The sequence below is a fragment of the Strix uralensis genome, chromosome 1, assembly GCF_047716275.1.
Source record: "Strix uralensis isolate ZFMK-TIS-50842 chromosome 1, bStrUra1, whole genome shotgun sequence".
Classification (NCBI taxonomy): Eukaryota; Metazoa; Chordata; class Aves; order Strigiformes; family Strigidae; genus Strix; species Strix uralensis.
This window is the reverse complement of record NC_133972.1, coordinates 29,446,536-29,468,273: the sequence shown is the minus strand read 5'-3', so window position 1 is coordinate 29,468,273 and position 21,738 is coordinate 29,446,536. Positions and strand designations below refer to the sequence as shown.

General features: G+C 44.3%; 1 long non-coding RNA gene across 1 annotated transcript; it reads right to left on the bottom strand.

The window, feature by feature from the left end:
- Positions 1 to 7,536: 7,536 nt before the first annotated feature.
- LOC141940405 (uncharacterized) lies at positions 7,537 to 13,708 on the bottom strand. Its single transcript, XR_012627978.1, has 2 exons — positions 13,416 to 13,708; positions 7,537 to 8,249 (listed from the first exon to the last, which is right to left on the bottom strand). It is a non-coding gene; the product is annotated as an uncharacterized LOC141940405 (long non-coding RNA).
- Between the last annotated feature and the right edge of the window lie 8,030 nt (positions 13,709 to 21,738).

Here is a 21,738-nt window from a genome sequence, read left to right as displayed (position 1 = left end):
GCATGATACCCTGGTAGTAGGGTCAAACGTCTCTGAGCAGTTTTCTATTTATGGGATACTTTTGAGACAATGTAATTGAGATTTATTTCAGCATGTTTGATTCAGGGCACACTTACGGAGTTGAATTTTGTCCCCATACCTGTATTGTTTATGTGCATGTGCGTGTGTGTATTTTTATACGTGTGTATATATTGTAGGCACATTGCTTGGTTGGCTGCTCTTCAGATTCAGGACAGAAAAAATCAACAGTTTCATAATTCATTATTAACATTCACAGACCTTTCCAGCCTCCTAAACCATAACTGCTCTGTATGTTTTGTGAGATCAGACGACAAGGACCACTGCCTCGTAACGGTGCCTCATAACAATGAGTATTGAAGTTGGACATCACATTAGACTGCAAAATTGCAGCCAATAATCACGGCTCAAAGCATATCTCTGACATAAGCATAAATATTGCTCATTAAATATTACAGGAGAGGAATATAAAAATCTTACTTGGTCTCTCATTGAAGCAGTAAACAGCACAGCCAAAGCACCTGCTACAAACAGCTCTGTAAATTTTCTATAAGGTATGGCATCCAGCATTGAAGAATTTGTTTGTCATCATGTTTATCTATCTATGTCTTCAGGAAAGAAATGTCTAAACCTTTCTGAAGGTGCTCAGCCATGGGAACCTCAGCACCCTGTTTGAGACCTCAGTAATTCTCCATATGGCTGGAAAGCACAGCTGCTTCCAGTAGCCAATGCAGTGATATAAAACATGACACCTCCATCCTTTCCGAGGCAGATCTCCCACTAAAGTCAGTGAGAATTTGGCATCTGTGTCAGCAGCCAGTTTGGCCCTTCAAAATAAGGTATCAGTATGCGGTTTTCAAGTCAGTTTCCAGAAGGGATTTGCTTCTGTGGGAGATGTCCCTGGATTAAAAAAAAAGAAAAAAAAATTCATGATAGCACTTTTGTTAGTTACATCAGTACAAAATCTATGTATAGACCAAGCCAAAGGTTAAGGATTCAAAATATTCCTATTGGATGGTGTTAGCTCACTGGAAGCAAATTAATACATTCAAAACTCTAGTCCAGGCGAGATAAACCATACTTAGCACTCACTAAGCTGATGAAACTGAAGCCTTGCAGGCACAGCCAGGCTTCAGTTCAGCGTTTGTCTCCATGAAAGAGGGCAGACAGTCATGTGCGGCTCTGCCTGCGCTCCAAGCCAGCCAGATGTGAGGCAGCCAAGAAGTCCTAGTGAAGCATGTGTATTAGATCCAGTGTGTCATATGTACTCTTGATTAGTTTTCCATTTCCAGTCTTGGAAGACATCCTTATCCATATGTGGATTAATTATGCATCACATGCTCCTTCTGCAATCAAGAAGTAATATCAGCATTTTCCTGCAGCTACAGAAACACCTTTGCATTCAAAGTCTTGTAGGTTGGCATCTTTTCTAACAGCTATGTTGGAAAGGTGGGGAGAAAGAAGAGGAGAAATAACCTTATAGAAATGTTTCTTAGATTTCATTTTCTTACTGTGAGCTATGGGTTTATATTTAAAATAATTAACCCAAAAATTTCACATAGGTAGCTCACATAGGGCTCCTAAATTTATACTGACCACATAAAAATTATCAAGCAGTAAGAGATGCTAAGTATCTACTATAGCTTCAGTACTCAGCACTTTTGAAAATCAGGCCACTTGATTTAGGCAGCTAAACAGGCACACTGGAAACAGTTTGCCTTAATTAGTTCCCCAAAGTTACATAGATTATTAGAAAAATAACTAAAGAAGCATTTTTATTCAGGAGGCAAAATATAATGCAGTATTAAACTATTAAGCATAATTTGCATGAAACGTGGTGTGCACACACAACTCTCTCTGTTTGAACTTTACAACCTTTCTATATAATATACCAGTAATAATTTTCCCTTTGTAATACTCGGTAGGTTTCTCTTGCTTTGGGGGATATTAGGTGAACTCTTCTGCAGGTAAAATGACAACTGCAAATGAATGGTAAGATTGTGTAGCTGAGTGGATAAAATACTTTAAATTATGGCACTATGATAAAGACACCTCTGCAAAGGTTGCAAATCATTTTTCATTTTAAGGTCAGTGTTCATGATTCCACTAACATTTTTAGATAGGTTTAAGAATGAGGTTCATTCTGTTTAAATGTATCACAGGGCTGTATCTGTAGAAAGCTTTCTCTGCCTGCAGAGAGCCCTGCTCCGTAGCAAGGGAAGATACAACCCTGTATCTGGGAGACCACCTCAGGAAATTCTTTAATTTGGCACTAAATATTTTTAATCCAATCTAGATTCTTTCTCCTCCAGCTCAAGTGATAGGCTCTTTTTTCTAATCATAGGCCCAGCTTGCACTAATAATGAGGGTCACAAGTTTACACGTACAGAGGAGGATATTTTACCTTAGACAGATACCTCGTGAGAGATTGCTGGATTTCAAATTCGGGAATTTTCATGGAATATATACAGGAGAATCATGCAAGCACTTAGGGGACTGTAAAATAAATCTCTCCCAGATGTATCACTACAGTATTAGGAGATTAGCTTTCTACAGGGCTGTCTGCACTAGGAAAAATAATGTCCATTTTAAAGACTAGCTCAGCTGCAGTACTGCACTGGTAGGCTGTGCGCAAGGATAGACAGGACTTAATCTTATCATTCTGTCATGAAAACCTGCTCTCACTCCTGCTGTGAAACCAATACAAGTTTTCCTTGCAGCTTAGCTCCGTAAGAGCTGATGTTAGTTTTGTCTTGATGAATGCAATCTGAAAGCTGCGATTTCCTCTGCATCCTTAGGGAGAAATGACTTCAGGAAGGTGCTTTGATGGGTTGGGAATTTTTCCCAGATTATGCCCTCGGCTGACTTCTCAGAGGAAAGAGTAAATAAAAGCAATAGCAAAAAAAAGTGTGGTGTCTCCAAGTTCAAGTGGAATTTTTCAGGAAAGCGTCTGATGCTAAATTGGGCTGAGTCTTGTGTCAGGCCTAAAGGTGTGGCAGAAAGTTTGTGCGTGAGGCCACATTCTGCCCCTATTGCTACATGTAACAGCACAGACTTGAATATCCTTCTCCTGACTTACCCTGAAGAAGAGCGCTCGATCCTTTGGTCTTGTGATTTTATGAAGAGACTGGTAGTTGATGCTTTTCTGTCTCACTTTTGGAAACAAAGACTTTTCCTCCAGCACAGCACTGCTCCCTCCACAGGTCTCCTAGCAGACACACAGCTAAATTCAGTGCTAGTCTTTATACCTCAGCTGAATTGAGGAGCCTACTCCAGCAGCAAACCTGCCCCAGTCGATCAGAGCAAAGGTGTTATTTATTACTGCAAGTATCTTATTCATCGCTGCTAGCGCCGTAAATATTAAGATCCACCCGCTCCATCACTTCCCGGCAGCTGCATCACCTCCCAACTCCCCTTTAATTTAGTTTCATTCTCTGTCCTAACCTCAACCCCAAAACAAAACCCCGCTTTTCCCTTTGCGGAGGCGGGGGCTTGAGAAGGGCCCTATGGGCACCTCAGCCGCAGTGGTGATTTTTGCAGGGTTGCTACAAGTCCCTGATTAAAGCCGGCGCGTTGCGAGCTCCCCCTCCTGTCGCCAAGCCGGAGCCGAGCCGCGCCGAGCCGAGCCGAGCCGAGCCGAGCCGTACGACACCGGTGGTACCTGCAGGAGGGCTGAAGGATGCTGAAGGAAGCGAGGGGGTGCTAATTTGGAAGGAAGAAAACTCCGGAGAGGAATAGGGCACTGCCGAGGGAGGTCTGGCATCGAAAAACTGGCATGTCAGAAAGCAAAGCAGCTTTACGTTGTACACTAGAGCCTTCATGGGCTGGGATGATAAAATTGTCTGGCACGGTATAATGCTAGCCTTTGCCAGGACGTCACTTATTTTAAACAATTGTATCTTTAAGAATGAAATAAATGCTAAAATTACAAGAAAATCCCTTGTTCCTTTGCTATCTCTGTATCTTCCCTTGTAATGGTTTAACTCAAAGGGCTTGGGATCTAAGAAAGAGAAAACAGAATGTTTCAGACTGTAAGCCTGCCCCTGAGGCACAGAGGAAAAGTGAATACAGAGTAGTGTTGAGAGAGGGCACCACATGCATTGTAGTCAGAACAATTTTGTTCAGGCTCTCCCCACCTATGTTTTATAGATGCAGTGTGTATTTATACAGCAGGAGGATGGGCAGAACCTCGCATAGTATACGTCAGGCATGAGGGATGGGAGAGCCAGATCCAGAAGCTCCTTTGCTGTGAGTGTTACCGAAGCTCATCTTCACACAGAGTGTCTTGAGAGCATTTTAAGAAGGAATGAGGTTTTTCCAAGTAAAAGCTCTGCTGAGAAATCATCACCAGCCAGTGTTCCCAGACAACAGGCAATCACTGTAGGTCTACCCTTGGGTCTGATGTGGTTTAGAGCACAATCACACAGTGAAGCTGAGCAGAACAAGTCCAGGAGTTTCCTCTCAGTCTTCCTCAGAGGCAGGGTGTACTCCAGAGCAACTGTGAACCAGCTGCTCGAGGTGTGTAACTGTTCCCGTGTTTACAAACCAGAGCCAACACTCATTTGGAGGGAGGGGGAATAGGGAGAAACCGGATTCAGGTTCCTCTTGAATGTGAGCTGAGAGCTGTAGCTAAAATGGAACAAGAGGAGCACCATTTGGGGTGAAAGTGAACCCAGGCACAGGACAATTTCACCTGTGTCCTTCTGCCACTTCCCATTCCTGGCAGGCCCTGGAAGTTTCTGGAGGATGGTCTAAGCCATTGGGCTAGGGTGGGGAGGAGACAGGGGTGTTGACACACAAGGAAGGAGGTTGGGGAGAGAGGCTCACCCGTGGAGCTGAAGTCTTTCATTAAAGCTGTGCATAGGGCACAATGAGTCAAGAAGCTATTCATTTAAGACTGGAGGTGGGAGTAAAGAATTTAGTTCATTACTTACGGGCTTTCACCAAAGCCTAAGCAAAAGTCTGAGAGAGAGCAATGTGTGTTTGCACAGTTTGCAGCCCAGGCAGGGAAATCTGGCACAGCTCAGGTACCACAGGGTAGAAGTTTTCCAAAAAATCCTACTCCGTCCTCCCCTCTCCCATCTCTAAAATTCATCAAGGCCCTGTAGACTGTGGAGCACAGTTAGACTGTAGGACAAAACACATTTGTTCTTCTGAGCAGAGTGTATGTGTGTCTGCATGCAAAGTATTGTGGGCTGGAGCCATGAGCAGAGATATGCATATATGAAGCAGGGCAGGAGACTGCAATACAGGCAGAAAGGAATAGAGCTGTATACCTGGTGTAAAGGCTTTAACCCTTCCCAGACCAGGGGACTGGGTGGCACAGTTTAGAACAGCCATAACGTCCACTGGGCAGTTGTGGGTGGAGGTGCTTGTGAGTACCCCTCCTCCTCCCCAATCTTTTCACACATGTTGCAAGCCCATCCCCTACGCCAGGGGGCAGGTTAAAATCTCACCCCTGTGAGCTGCTTCAAAGCACTTTATGCCACAGGGCCATTGAGAAGTATTCATAGTGAGAGCCAGACCCTTCCTCTTAGTCAGAACTCTATACGAGGTAGGTTTGTTGGTTTCAGTCGAAAGCTTGTATTACTTATTATGGTTTCTAAAAGTAAATCCAGAGTTTTAATCTTAGAAATAAGTGATGGGGAAACTTTCCAGCTGTCAAAGCGAGGTTTGACTCAAAAGGGAAGAAAGAACCTGGCTGTTCATAGGCAGCCTCAGAAATCAAAGAAGCCAGAATCTCCACTTCCCCAGCCACCACCTTCGCCAGCGCTGCCTTGGCACCAGGCTCCTCTCCTGAAAATGTGAGTGGGTGGAGTTGTATTTGCAGGCTGGAGGGAGTTCCTGAGCTGACAGGCTGCCAGATTGGGGCTTTGTTAACTGTTGCTTTCGCTGTCAGCTGCTGACATTGTAACAGGAGCATTTTTAATAACGTGGGGGACAAAAATTAAAAAGAGGCCATTAGATTAAGCAGCAACCCTGGGATAATTTCTAAGTCATAGTTAAGAGAAAGATATCTGGAAGGTTTGCCAAGTTCAAAGGTCTTCATTATTAATGGTCCAGTAGCTGACTTGATGGATTGTCTTTAGTCTGTGTCCCCTTATTCCTTACATCTTCTCTCCTAAAGACAAATGCTTAAGACAAATCTCTAGATGGAGGGATAGACTTTGTAATAGATTATTTCTTATTACTTAGAAATGGGTTAATAATTTACTAATTCAATTTCAGTGTTTCATCCCCCACTTCAATTAATCTTTAGAATATAAAGTAAATGCTGTTCTTTGTTCTTCCAGTGCTAATGAAGAAAGAAACTAATGAGGAGACCTGGCCTTGATACCTTTCTAAAGATGATTTAGCTGCATAGGAGTTAATTTGCTTTTTTTTTTCCTTCTTCTTTTATTTACTTCTACTTCTTAAACACAAAATCCGCCCATAAAACTGAAAGCTGTACAAGCTGGTTATGAGCCCAATTTCAAGCATGTTACACAAGTCTTACTCTAGTAAAATTCCATTTCTTGGCAGAGTGTTACAAAAATCATACATACCTATACTATTCCATTCTGTAGATAAACATTTTATACAGATACTTTATACACACTCAAATAAAACAAGATACAGGAACTTTTGTACAGCGATTCAAACTGCCATCTACCACTCTGGAATGGTGCTTTAAGATTTAGCAGATGTAGCGCGTGATTTGTTTCTAACAAATTATATCTGTGGCTCTGTGGCCATAATGCATTTCAAAGAGTTTTTTTTTAATCGCATCTGTCAGGAATTACACAAGTATAGTCAACCCAGCCTCCTGACATCCCTTCCAGCCCTGTTTCCTGTAATTCTACTACCTTTTGTTTCTTACTTTTCTTCTGGTTGTTTTTTCTTACCCTATCCCTCCCGTCAGCGCTCTGAGAAGTGTTTTAAGCCCTGCCTATAGCACTGTACCCAGGATGCACGGGAGTCTGTGATTGATGGCTGCTTGTCTGCCAACGCACATGTGCAAATTAGGAAACCAGTTCAGATTCTGGCCAACAGTCTTTTGTTCTTGCAGCATGTTGTGTCATCAGTGGCAGGGGTTTGGACGTAAACACTTAGGGCACTAAATGACACATTCTAGTGTTCAGATGCTTTTTGCCAAGTGTGATTTCACACCTTGGGTAGCACAAAAAAAAAAAAATAATCTGTCAACAAAGCTCCAAACAGCAACATTTCTGTATTTTTACTTACCACAGAGTCTTTCTCCCTAAAAGAAAAATTATGGTAGTAGTGTGTGGTCAAAGTTGATAAGCTTACTTCATGTAATTGCCACTGATGCAGGACGAAAACAGCCTTTTACCCCACACCTATAAGCTTGCTTAAGCCTGTCTTATTACAGAACAAGGGTAGTACATTGTGGTGGTTTGACCTTGGCTAAATGCCAGGTACCCACCAAGTCGCTCTATCACTTCCCCCCCTTTCCCCTTTTTTTTCTCAATAGGGCAAAGAAGGGAAAGAAAATAAGATAGGAAAACAAAACAACCCTTGTGGGTAAAACAACAGCAGTTTTAATATAAGCAAAGCGAAGCAAAGGTCCGCGCGCGGAAGCAAAAAAAAGAAAACAGATTTATTCTCTACTTCCCATTAACAGGCGATGTCGGGCCTTCTCAGGAAGCAGGGCTCTGATACGCGTAGCGGTTGCCTCGGAGGACCAAGGGTGACCCCACCCCCTTCCTCCTTTCTCCCAGCTTTATACTGAGCAGACGTCATATGGTATGGAATATCCCTTTGGTCAGTTCGGGTCAGCTGTCCTGGTTGTGTCCCCTCCCAAGATCTTGCCCACCCCGTCCCACTGTGGGGGGGAAATGTCAGAAAGAGCCTTGGTGCTGTGTAAGCACTACTCAGCAGTAGCCACAACACCAGTGTGCTATCAACACCTTGCCAGCTCCCAGCATAAAACACAGCACCATGAGGGCTGCTACAGGGGAAAAACAATTCTGGCTCAGCCAGACCCGATACAATCTCCACCCCTTATTCCATACCATTTACGTCATGCCCAGGTCCCACATAACACTCATTTATTCATTCCGTAAGCTTTCTTCACTCCTCTAGATGTTCAGTGACTTGGCTGCCATCTGTCAAGGTGGATGTTCAGGACAGGAGCAGTATGTTTGACTGTTGGACTCCAGCACCGGCTAGGTTTGGGTCATCATCGCATGTATCTGGTTCACTCTTCGTCGTTCCTACTTCCTCCATCACTTCCTGCAACATACAACTCAGCTCACAGATTATTTCCCCCCCAAGGTTAAATCTCCTTGAGGCACACACTGAGTAGCCCCATTCTCCCGCATTACCCACCAAGTACATCCAGGTCCCTGAGCAAAAACAATCCCACGAGTGGGCTTGCCTTTTCCCAAGGGAGGAGCAATCCATACTGCCTTCCCCAGCCATTTCCCTGTGTGTACTACAGGGACCTTATCTCCTCCCACAGTATGAAGGGGTTTTGTTTGGGCAGGACCAGGACGGTTAACAGATCCTCTGGTATTAATTAGCCAAGTGGCTTCTGCTAAATTTATATCCCAGTGTTTCCATCCCCCATTGTCCAATGCTCTCAACATAGTCTTCAACAGTCCATTGTATCTTTCAATCTTTCCAGACGCTTGTGGGTAATAAGGGATGTGATACACCCACTCAATGCCATGTTTCTTTGCCCAGGAGTTTATGAGATTATTTCGAAAATGGGTTCCATTGTCTGATTCGATTCTTTCAGGAGTACCATGTCGCCATAAAATTTGCCTTTCAAGACCTAAGATGGTATTTCGAGCAGTGGCATGATTTACAGGGTACGTCTCAAGCCAACCAGTAGTTGCTTCCACCATAGTGAGTATGTAGCGCTTGCCTTGGCGTGTTCGTGGCAATGGTCCAATATAGTCAATTTGCCAGGCCTCACCATATCGAAAACTCAGCCATCGCCCTCTGTTCCAGGGAGACTTTACTCGTGTGGCTCGCTTGATTGCAGCACATGTTTCGCATTCATGAGTGACCTGTGAGATGGCCTCCATGGTCAGGTCCACCCCTCGATCACGAGCCCATCTGTACGTTGCATCTCTCCCGAGATGCCCGGATGTTTCATGGGCCCATCGAGCTACAAATAGCTCACCCTTGCGCTCCCAGTCCAGGTCCAGCTGAGCTACTTCAATTTTAGCAGCCTTGTCTACTTGCTCATTGTTTTGATGTTCTTCAGTGGCACGGCTTTTGGGCACGTGGGCATCTACATGACGTACCTTTAGAGCCACGTTTTCCACTCCGGCAGCGATGTCCTGCCACAGTGCAGCAGCCCAGATGGGTTTACCTCTGCGCTGCCAATTGGTCTTCTTCCACTCCTGTAGCCACCCCCACAGGGCATTAGCCACCATCCAGGAGTCAGTGTAGAGATACAGTACTGGCCACTTTTCTCGTTCAGCAATCTTTAGGGCTAGTTGGATCGCTTTTACTTCTGCAAACTGACTTGACTCGCCCTCTCCTTCAGTGGCCTCAACGACTTGTCTTGTGGGGCTCCACACAGCAGCTTTCCACTTTCGATGGTTTCCTACCACACGACAGGATCCATCAGTAAACAGAGCATACCGCCTTTCATCTTCTGGTAATTCGTTATATGGTGGTGCTTCTTGGGCACGAGCCACCTCCTCAGGCAGTGCTCCAAAATCTCTACCTTCTGGCCAGTCCATGATCTCTTCCAGGATTCCTGGACGGTTGGGTTTTCCCAGTCGAGCTCGTTGCGTGATTAACGCTACCCATTTACTCCAGGTAGCACTGGTTGCATGGTGTGTAGAAGGGATGTTTCCTTTGAACATCCAATGTAGTACAGGCAATCGCGGTGCCAAGAGGAGCTGTGCTTCTGTACCAACAACTTCGGAAGCGGCTCGAATCCCCTCATATGCTGCCAGAATCTCCTTTTCAGTTGGAGTGTAGTGGGCTTCTGATCCTCGATATCCCCGGCTCCAAAATCCTAATGGTCGACCCCGAGTTTCACCTGCTACCTTCTGCCAGAGGCTCCATGTGAGGCCATGCTCCCCAGTTGATGTGTAAAGTACATTTTGCACATCTGGTCCTGTCCGAACAGGCCCAAGAGCTACCGCCCGAGCTATCTCCTGTTTGATGTGCTCAAAGGCTTGTTGTTGCTCAAGACCCCACTCAAAATTGTTCTTCTTTCGGGTTACTTGATAGAGAGGGCTCACCAGCTGACTGTAACCTGGAATGTGCATCCTCCAAAATCCCACAAGTCCTAAGAAAGCTTGTGTTTCCTTCTTGTTGGTCGGTGGAGACATAGCTGCTATCTTGTTGACAACCTCCATAGGCACATGGCGGCGTCCATCTTGCCATTTTATTCCCAAGAACTGAATCTCCTGTGCTGGTCCCTTGACCTTGCTTTTCTTTATGGCAAACCCAGCTCTCAGAAGAATCTCAATTACTTTTTGTCCTTTCTTGAACACTTCTTCTGCCTTGTTGCCCCACACAATGATGTCATCGATGTACTGTAGATGTTCAGGGGCATCACCCTTTTCCAGTGCAGTTTGAATTAGTCCATGACAAATAGTGGGGCTGTGCTTCCACCCCTGGGGTAGTCGATTCCAGGTATATTGGACACCCCTCCACGTGAAAGCAAACTGTGGCCTGCACTCTTCTGCCAAAGGAATTGAAAAGAATGCATTGGCGATGTCGATTGTGGCGTACCACTTGGCTGCCTTTGACTCTAGTTCATACTGGAGCTCTAACATATCTGGTACAGCAGCACTCAGTGGTGGCGTCACTTCGTTCAGGCCACGATAGTCTACTGTCAACCTCCACCCTCCGTCAGACTTTCGCACTGGCCATATTGGGCTATTAAAAGGCGAATGTGTCTTACTGATGACACCTTGGGTCTCCAGTTGACGGATCAGTTCTTGGATGGGAGCCAGAGAGTCTCGGTTCGTGCGATACTGCCGTCGGTGCACGGTCCTCATGGCAATTGGCACCTGTTGTTCTTTAACTCGCAACAGTCCTACAACAAAAGGATCTCCTGAGAGGCCAGGCAGATTAGACAACTGTTTGACCTTCTCTGTGTTCACACTGGCCACACCAAAAGCCCATCGGTATCCTTTTGGGTCTTTGAAATACCCCCTCTTGAGGTAGTCAATGCCCAAGATACAAGGGGCTTCTGGGCCAGTTACAATGGGATGTTTTTCCCACTTATCCCCGGTCAAGCTAACCTCGGCCTCCAGTACTGACAGTTCTTGACATCCGCCTGTCACTCCTGAGATCCAGATAGGTTCTGCCCCTCTATAACTTGATGGCATTAATGTACACTGTGCCCCGGTATCGATCAAAGCCTGGTACTTCTGTGGATTTGATGTGCCAGGCCATCGAATCCACACTGTCCAATACACCCGATCATCCCTTTCCTCCTCCTGGCTGGAGGCAGGGGCCCTCTATTCCTGTTCTTGGTCAGAGTATTCACTGTCTGACCCTTGCTGTGCCAGGCCGGAAACTCCTTCATCAGGGCCAAGGGAGGTGATCTCAGTCTTCCTGTATCTGGGAGATCGCTGATTACTTTCTTGCGGTTTCACGCCAGCTACATTAACAACCTTCTTGGATGTTGTCTTCTTGGCAGGGGTCTTTCCTCGCAATTCACGTACACGAGCTTCCAATTTGAAGGTGGGTTGACCATCCCACTTCCTCATGTCCTCCCCCTGGTCACGCAGGAAGAACCAAAGTTCTCCACGTGTCATGTGCCTAGGTTTCCCTTTCCCTCTGACTGGGGTGGAAGAGAACCGATTTCTTGGGGTGCTCCTGACATCTAAGGCACTCGCCCGTAGAGATGAGGAGGTTCCAAGACTCTCTTCAAAGTTCTGAAGCCAGGAAGAGACTGCCTCCACAGTTGGCGTACATCTTAGTCCTTCTCCCATATCCATTTCTGGATAGTACATCGCAGCCAAGCCCGCAGAATACGAGGATGGTGCACCTTTAATCACCTTCCTCCACATGGCCCGTGTGCACAGAACATCCTCTGGATTTTTAGGGGCTTCATCATTATCTGGACCACTATAGATGACTTCCAGCACTGCTAGTTCTCTCAGGTACTGGACACCTTCATCCGCAGTAGCCCACTTCCCTGGGGAGTTGTTCGTAAGATCTTCCTTGAAAGGATATCTTGCTTTAACACTTGAAAGGAGCCGTCTCCACAGACTGCAAATTCCTGTTTCTTTTCCAATTCCCCTTTCAATTCCTCGATCTCTAGCAAGGGAACCCAGCTGTTGGGCTTCCTTACCTTCCAGCTGCTGAGCATCAGCCCCATTATCCCAGCATCGAAGCAGCCAGGCAGCAATCCGCTCACCCGGCTGGCGGCTATAGTCTTTCCGCAGATCTCGCAGTTCTGATGATGTCAGGGACCGGGTAGTTTCTGCCTCCTGTTTAAGTTCTGTTATTCCCTCTTCTGACCCCTTTGCTGAAGGACCTGCTTCTTCCTCTTCTTTCTCCTCCCTTATTAATCGAGGGTATGGACCTGTTGTTCTCCTTGTCCACTGTTTCTTTTTTACTACTGGGGCAATCTCTGCTGTTATTGTTTTTGTTTGAGTTCCCGTTTCCACCACAGTCCTTTGAGAGCACTGAACTGCAGCTCGATAAGCATAGGCCAGGCCCCAGTACAGCGCTAGGAGTTGCTGATTTTCATCGGGATAGACAAGGCACCCTTCTATCAGGTGTTGTGTCAGTTTTGCGGGGTTGCTTGCCTGTTCAGGGGTAAGATCCCAGGCTACAGGAGGTGATAACCGTCCTAGGAATCTGCCCAAATCCTTCCACTCCCCCTGCCACCCAGGGACAGGCCGCCTCAGGGCACATTTTGGTATTCTCTCACCCAAAATTTGCTTTCTCTTACACCAAAAACCTAACGAGCTCCACACAGCCCACAATAGGCGAATAGCATTAATGAACAGTATCAAAGAGCTAACATAAGGATTAATAAGTACTTCGGGAGCTTGCAGAATAAAACCACTCATGATGTTCCCAATTTCTTCCAGCATGTTCCCGAGCTTAGCAAAATAAAGATAAGCAGAGCAATAAACAAACCCGTGACCAGCACAAGAGCTTGTCGCTTACTAACTGCTATAGCACAATTAATATAAAACTGCCGTTGTCCCGCCCCACGTTGGGCGCCAAAATAGACTGTGGTGGTTTGACCTTGGCTAAATGCCAGGTACCCACCAAGTCGCTCTATCACTTCCCCCCCTTTCCCCTTTTTTTTCTCAATAGGGCAAAGAAGGGAAAGAAAATAAGATAGGAAAACAAAACAACCCTTGTGGGTAAAACAACAGCAGTTTTAATATAAGCAAAGCGAAGCAAAGGTCCGCGCGCGGAAGCAAAAAAAAGAAAACAGATTTATTCTCTACTTCCCATTAACAGGCGATGTCGGGCCTTCTCAGGAAGCAGGGCTCTGATACGCGTAGCGGTTGCCTCGGAGGACCAAGGGTGACCCCACCCCCTTCCTCCTTTCTCCCAGCTTTATACTGAGCAGACGTCATATGGTATGGAATATCCCTTTGGTCAGTTCGGGTCAGCTGTCCTGGTTGTGTCCCCTCCCAAGATCTTGCCCACCCCGTCCCACTGTGGGGGGGAAATGTCAGAAAGAGCCTTGGTGCTGTGTAAGCACTACTCAGCAGTAGCCACAACACCAGTGTGCTATCAACACCTTGCCAGCTCCCAGCATAAAACACAGCACCATGAGGGCTGCTACAGGGGAAAAACAATTCTGGCTCAGCCAGACCCGATACATACATTAAGCCATTTAATAGCGGGACCAGAATCCTGTCTGTGCAATGAAGGGGAGCAAAGGTGCGGTTCAGCGTGGGCTCTGCTATGAGAAATGCTATCAGCCAGGACAGGGCTCCTCACAGCAGGCTGTTGGCATCCTTTTCACTGCGAATGAGAGCTCTCAGATCTGTATCTAGCTAGAATTTGCTTCTGAGGGCTGCGTAAGCGATCACTGGCTGGAAGGCTATATCCAGGTCTGTTACAGGCCAGCACTCATGAGCTTTTTGTCTTTGTACAGGGACAGGAAATTCCCCGTGCGTCTTATTCTCTACTTTGCCCTTGAGCACAGGAGAGGGCAGGGCTTGCTGTATAAAGTTTACTTTACAGATTCCTAATTCTGTTAAGCAAACACATCTACACACCACAGAGCAGACCCCCAAATACATTAGAATCGTGAACTGTCCCAGATCTTTGGCAGTAGGGGAGTAAGATTTTCCAAGTGACTGAGTAAATTGATGTCTCCAAAAGCACTGTAAACTGATCCATTTGGCTTGACTCTGAACTCCCTTTATTCCAGCGTAAATCTGGAGTAAGCCTGCTGAAAATAGAGTTATGCCAAGGCAAAATCAGAATCCCTCTCTTTGCTTTTTTTCTTTTACTGTGCTAGCTAATCCCATAGCTGCAATGAAACTGGAAAATCTATATATACAAACTCCATTGGCCAGGATATCTTATTGTGAAACCTACAGTATACCCCAACCTTATAAAAAATCATTCAAGTGTGACACTGTCCTCTCTCTTGCCTTTGTGATAAGCAGAGAGGAAGGGCTGCCAATAGCACAGAAACTAGAAGATGGGAAAATAATATTTCACAGCAGGGGAAAAAACATAACTGAATGGAGATCAAGGCAGCTAAATTAAAGAAACCCACAATACCTGAGTAACACAGCCCCCACACAGCACATGGCTGCAGCGGAGACATTAAGGCAACTAAAGGATTCTCCCAATGGCAATCTTGGAGTTGCAGAAAGTAGAATCATCTCCACTAATGAGTTCCTTCCAAAAATCTGTCTTTATCCAATGGCTTGGTTTGAAACAGATCAAACCAGTGAAAAGAACCTTATTGACTTCATCAGTCAGTGCATGAGGCCTGATGAGTTTAAATAAAAGGCAAACTCGTGAAATACTGTCGTGATAAATGAACCCAGTTTCCCAGACTGCAGATGATTGTACTGCATTGTTTGTCCTGTGTGACTCTGTATATTTAGAAGAGTGAGTGTCATCTTTCTATGACATCAACAAAAAAAAATGTGCATCTTTTGAGATTAGCAGATGTTTAAAACAAAAATAATGGCAGAATTTAGAAGTGACATTGGAAAGGTGTTAGTCCCGTCTCTGCTATTTGAAAAATCTCCAATTTCCTTGCCAACAAATTCCTAGAAAAAATGGCAATATTCCATGTCATTATTAGCTGTTTTTAAAAAATCATATGAATACGCCTTTCATATCAGCCCACCCTGTAAAGACTGCCTGTAGTTTGTAGTTTCAATACATAAATTCTGAGATCTGAAAGGCAAATCTCATTTTTGAGGACACAGAAATTTGTGTGCAAATCTTCAAAGAGCAAGTGAAAAGATTCTTCTCTGTCCTCCTGACTACACCTAGTAGAGGAAGTACGCTTGACATCTGTTGTTCAGTGTCTTTTTTTTTTTTTTCAACCTCAGTTTTGCAAACAAATGCTTCAAGGGTGTGGTATGATTGCCACCCAAAGTACCACAGAGCTGCACAGTTTTACTAACACCTTGAACATCGTATTCTGTATAGGAGGCATGTCCTTCTGATTTGCTTTAAGCATATACATGACTGGATTCTTACCAGCCATGTGTCTCTAGGCTAGTAGATGTCTTACTAAATCAGGTTCTATAAAAATATTTTTTGACTTGGTGTATTGTTCCAAAAAAGAAGTTAAAACTCTCGAAACAGGACTTAAATTGCTGCAGTTATGCTGTTGTGTCCTGTTCATATTGTGGTAATGCCTAAAGCCCAGCTGTGCTATAAGAAGGAAAAGTTCACGTCCAGAGGGCTCCTGTTTTTATCATGCCAACTGATGCCATAAGTAGTGGCTCGGCTCTCAAACTACAGGCCGCTGTGGACCAGCAAGGATGTAGAACATTTACTGTGCTGCTGGTCTGTTGAGAGAAAGCTGCTTTCATGGCCATTTGCAAGGCACTTCAAGAAGCAGCCTGTAAGCCTGGAAGAAGTAGTAAATAAGGAGAAGGAACAAATGTAGTGGCATTTGCTAGAGAAGTAGCCACCATATCTGGAAGGAAGGGGAAGAACGAACTAATGGTCCATTTTGTATGCTTGGAGAAGATGGGAGAAAAAAAACTTGGCTGACTGGACACACTTCCAGGGTGTTACAAAAAGCCAGAAACAAGGAAGGGTGTAAAGGAAATAAAGTGATAAAGGTTAAAAAGAACCAGAGAATCATGGCCAGGCAAAAATGGAGAAAGATGGTGCTTCAGGCTATGGGAGGAGTGAAAGGAAAAAAACAAAGGTGGAGAAAAGGTGCAGTGAATTCTTTGAGAAAGAATCGCAAACATCATGAGAAAGGATCACAGCATCAAAGCAAGGCTCTCCTGTTTCAGTTCTAACTCAACAGAAATGTTGAATGAAAAGATATTATTATATTATGCAATGATATAAAATAATGATAAAAGATATTATATTATGTAATATTATACAATTATGCTGGTATAGTTCCTTGTGTAAACACTCTAGAAGTGAGTCTTTTTCCAATTTTGACTTACATTGCTCTGGAAAGGGGGTTAGTTGAACTGGAGACAGTATTTTTGTGTTGGGACAGGAGTTCATAGGTAGGGTTATGCTTGTTTAACTATATCTGTATAGTTGTATTGATGTGAAGGGTGAAATGTGCCTGTGTGGACAAAGCCTGAAATATCTAGCTGTCCTTCAGGCCATAGACATGACATTCTTTAGCTTAGCAAGAAGCCACATTTCAAAGACACCTTTTATGATTGTATGGGAAGACAGCAGAACAACACAAGGCTATTTAACAAAAAAAAAAAAGTCTCTTACAGGTGTTCGGAAATGTTTAGGTTTCCTAAGCTTATAGTCCCATGTAAGCAATTGCTGAAGATGCTAAATGGAAGTTTTGTGATCTTGAATGTGAGAAGGGATAACAAGAAAATATTATGTGTGAAGTTTTAGTCCATGCTGTGAACACTTCTATAACCTTTGGCATAATCTGAGAGTTACCATGGCCTATATCAGGAAGAAAAAAGTAGACAATGGCATTTAAGAAGACTTGAACTGAAGGGCTCTCTAATGCTGGAATTTTTGATAACATACACCTTTTTGTTTTAACTATGGACTTTACATGGCAAATAGAGATAGCTTTATCCCTCAATAAATATGAAAAAGATATGATTCGAGTGTTAAATATAAGTAACGGTTAGCAATCAAATGCATGTTCTATTATTTGCTTCCATGTGCTGGTCAGACAAAAAAGAAGAAAAGAAGTGCTATACACCGGTTTCTCAAGAATGCAGCATCAGGGATCTGTAAAAGTCTGAGTGATTCTATTGCTTCCTTTTGAAGGGCTCTAATAATAAGGAGGCCTAGGGAGAAAAATTGCAGTTGAAGACCATTGAAGTCTTGAACTGTAGTCAAGCCACAGAGTGAAATTACTGAGCCCTGAACACCTCTCCTGATCCTTCTCTGTTGAGAAGAACCTTTGTTAGATGCGGAGGCCGAGGTTGAAAGACTCAATTGAAATCCTCACTAAATACATTTTCTGAGAAGTTAGGACATGTGGATTTTTTTCCCCACATGGATTTATGAATCCACAGAATTGGAGCAGACGGGGAATCACTCATTTTTTTAGTAAAAAGAATAAACTAGAATAAGAATATTACCAATTCAGCATATGAGCAAGCAAAGCAGATTTTCTTGTACTAACCCATCTGAGCCAGAGTGACACATACTGTGACACTGAGAAATATTTGAAAGGGCAGAAAGGACTGTAGGTGTAAGTATTATTTATATGGTGAGAAACCCTTTTGTCTCGGATACTAGGAAAATTACTTTGTCCACTTATTGCTGAGCTCTTAAATAGCCCCTTCAGTACAATTGACTGACATTTTATGTGTCTTACTGCAGATCTGCATCTCCACAATGAGTGATTTTCCAGGGTACATCTTCGGAGTCTATGGTCAACCTGTAACATTCTGGTGACCATATGAAAAATACTGTCCTTTTAATCTGAACTTATCAAAGCACCCTATACAGGCAGAGGCTTAAAGTGTGAGCATACACTATTAATAAGCCATCCCCAGCAGTTCTCCTCTCTGACTATTCCATGCAAGACAGACACTCTGAGGTTAAGCTTACACCAGAAAAAGATCTCTTGAGATAGCTGTGCAGGCAAGACAGTGGTACAGGCAAAACGCAACATCAGGAGGTGCAGTTTGTGCTGGCAAAACAGTCTTTAGTCTGGCTTTTCCTGGGCTATACCTGGCATTATGCCAGCATAGGAATGTAACAACCTAACCATTTATTACTGTAGTGGAAAGCTTCAACCTCGGATTTGGTCCAGCAGTGGCCATTACCATTGGCCGTTTATTGGTGACAAATAAAAAATAAAGGCAAGTTTAAATGTCAAGTTGGAATTTCCTGCAAGTTAGCAGGAGAAGAGTGGCAAAAGTAACGCATTTGCTGCTGTTTGACCCATTGCCTCCAGGAGTCCTTTAGCCTGGGTCATGTTGGCCAACACCTTTCACCTCTCCCAGGGCTCTTGCCAACAGGAATGTCATTGCCCTGGGAGCTTTCCAAGGGCAGGACTGATTGATGATAGTCCATCTACTGCTTAATCTAATATAATCACTCCACTTTCTGAGTTTCTTCAGGACCTGAGTACTGCTGCCAAATAGAAGTGGTATGTAGAAATGGAGAGCTGATGACGATCAATAAAGCAGCAGTTTCTGTAAACTGAAAAAGGCAGAAACAGGAAAACTATCTGAACTAGGGGAGCATGCTGTGCCAGAAGAGAAAAAGTCAAGGAGTCTGGAATACAGCAATTGAGGGAGCCTGTGTGCTGAAGAGACAGAGAAGAAAAGCAGAGCCAGCTACTGCAAAGCCCGAAGGAAGCAGAGAGACCACTGGGGAGGCAGCATTCTGCAGAAAAGCAGATCCATCAGGCACAAAAAGGAAGTGACAGAAAAGTCTAATGAGTGGCTAGGGGTGAAGTCTGTATGTGCACCTCTATTTACACTTTCAGTCTCACTCCTGACTAACATTATTCTCTTCTTTTACAGGAGAGAAAATGAGGATCAGAAATATGGAGTCACTGCTAGGAACATAGACAGGGACAGCATCACGTATCTCTCAGTCCTGATTGCTAAGTACTAGCTATAGGTCAGGCAAACTGAGAAAGCAGTGAATCATCGTATCTTCAAGGTAAAGCAATTTTAAGGCTCAATCTCATCACCTGGAAGCAAGGCAGAAAACCCTGGAAATATATCTCATGAAACTTCTTATGATGCTGTGAAGCTGAATTGATCTAAGTATCTTCAGTTTTTCAGTTACCAAAATGAACCAGACCGTATACCAGGAAAGGCATAAAAGAAGCACGGTAGATGTAGAAGATATGTATGAAATTGCCAGCCACTCTTCAAGTCTGTGGGAGTTCGGCCAGGACTTTAATAAGGCCAAGACATGTAACAGGTCTCAAGTCTTTCTGCCCGCACGACAGACTCTCAACAAGGCCTTCAGGGAACTCTGAGGACTAGTCTCAAACAAAATGAAAACCAAATAGCAAATAGCAGGGGTCTGACAATGAGACCTAAACTTTTCCTTCCACAACTAAGTCCTCTTTGGCACTGGAATAAAAGGAGAGGAAACAAGTCTTTTTCTGCTTGTGGACCCTTTCATTCTCCTGTAAGGAACTGAAAAAGGTATAACTCTAAGGACTAAGAGCTGTATTGTGTGAGAAAATTACAGCAAGGGAAGTTGGACTGCATCATTAAGTTACGGCAAGATTGTCGTGAGCAGGAAACGAAAGGGTGAGCCTGTAAGCTCACTACCCTCATGTCACATAAATGAGCCACTTGTGTTTTCTCGGCTACATTTTCTCTCATTTGAATGCAGTTCCTTCCTCTTTTGGCCCAAATCAGAGTTTCTGCCTAGGTCCTGAGCTTATTGTAGCTTTTCCTTGCTACCTCACCTTGTATCACAGAGTCACACAAAAAGGACAAAGTGTGTCATCACAGAACTGTGTGAGATATCAGCGTGTTTCTGGCTTTGCCACTGTTACCTGCAAGCATGACATTACCAGCGAGCTGACATTAGAAGAGCCAAACAGATGATCATTTCTCTTCTGCTCCCCACAAAAGGCCTGACGCAAAACTCGCTGGAATTGGTAGAAATATAAGGGGCTTTGACTCAGGCTCAAACAGACCAGCCAGGAATAATGCTGAAAATGTATCTGGAGCTGAGATGGTACAAAGGAACTAATCGCAGTCACCTTCCTTTAGCAGAAAGCTCAGAGTGATTTGAATTGGCTAGCTTCTGTTGTGAATTAAGCTCAAAGCCCCAAAGGCAACTCAATTCTAGTCATCTAGCTTTGCAGCCTCCTCCAAACTTGATCCAGAGGGAAAAGTGACTAATCCTATTCAGTTGCTACACTGAGCTAGTGCCATCGATTAAAAAAGCTTGGGGCACAGGGAAAATGAATAATCTGGGTCAGTTTTCCTCTGCAAGTCCTTCGCACAACTTGTCAAAAAAAAAAAAAAAAAAAAGTAAGGAGACAGCAAGAGGAAGAGAGGAAGCACTCATAAGAAGGAAAGCTCACCCAATAACATGCATGTGCTTTACAGAAAAGAAATAGAAGCAGATCAGTGAGGTTTTGTCAAAATTCCCCAGGTAGGAAGAGATTAGATTAGAGGAGGTAGTTCTCCTATTTGCTGGAAAAAGGATCATGTTCTACACGATTTTACAGTTCTTCACTGTCCATGCAGGCCTGGGAGGACAATGATGGGTGGGAGCACGGCAAGCTGCAAAAATGTTTCTGGGCATGGAAGTTGGCTCCCTCTCTCTCCAGGGCTATGGGTATGGCATGGCTAGCACAGGAGAACAGCCTATTGCCAGGTCCTAGCCATGACCCATAGGGGGTGAGTCATAAAATAGGAGTTGCCACTGTAACAGCTGCTCAAGTGATGACACTAGTAGGTGCTTTCAGCAAATGCATTTTTGTGTAGACTTCAAAGTAAATAACTGCTGCTGAACAGGGTTACCAAGGATTGTATGCTGCAGAAAAGGTTAGTTTACAGACAACCCCCTACCAAGGTTGTTAATATAATAAAGGTAAAGTGCATATGTGATCTTTATGTTTTCCCTGCCCCTTATTACAGAAGTGGAGGGCTTTCATTATTACTGTCAGTTGTCTCATTTGACTTTGGTGTAAGTTTCCTGTGATGACAGGAAAGGGATGGAGGTTTGTTTGTGGTGAAAGTGAAGATCTTCTGTTTTAAGAAAGTTGTTCCATAAGCAGTGGAATTTGTAAAGCCTGGTCACCTTGCTTTGTGTCCTCTCATCTCCTGCATTTGCACCTGGCACGTACCACCATACGACCAGCCCCATCCTCCAGAGCCCCCCAGGTTAGTTAGGAGAATGCTGACAGTTGCTGTTAAGTATATAGGAGCTGAATTCTGTCCCCCTTTCATCAATGAGGGGCATGAAGTGATCAGATCACCTGTCTTTATCTAAATGCCAGTTTTCATGAAATTTATTATGTGTCTTTGAGGCCGTTGTCAATGGTGGAGATGCCAAAGCTCCACAGATACTGGAGGGAAGGACGACCATGGCTTTTCAAGGGTCACTCCCATAGGTCAAGCTAGACAGGTTGGCTCTGCTAGCAGGCTGCTTTTGGAGGACAATTCACTG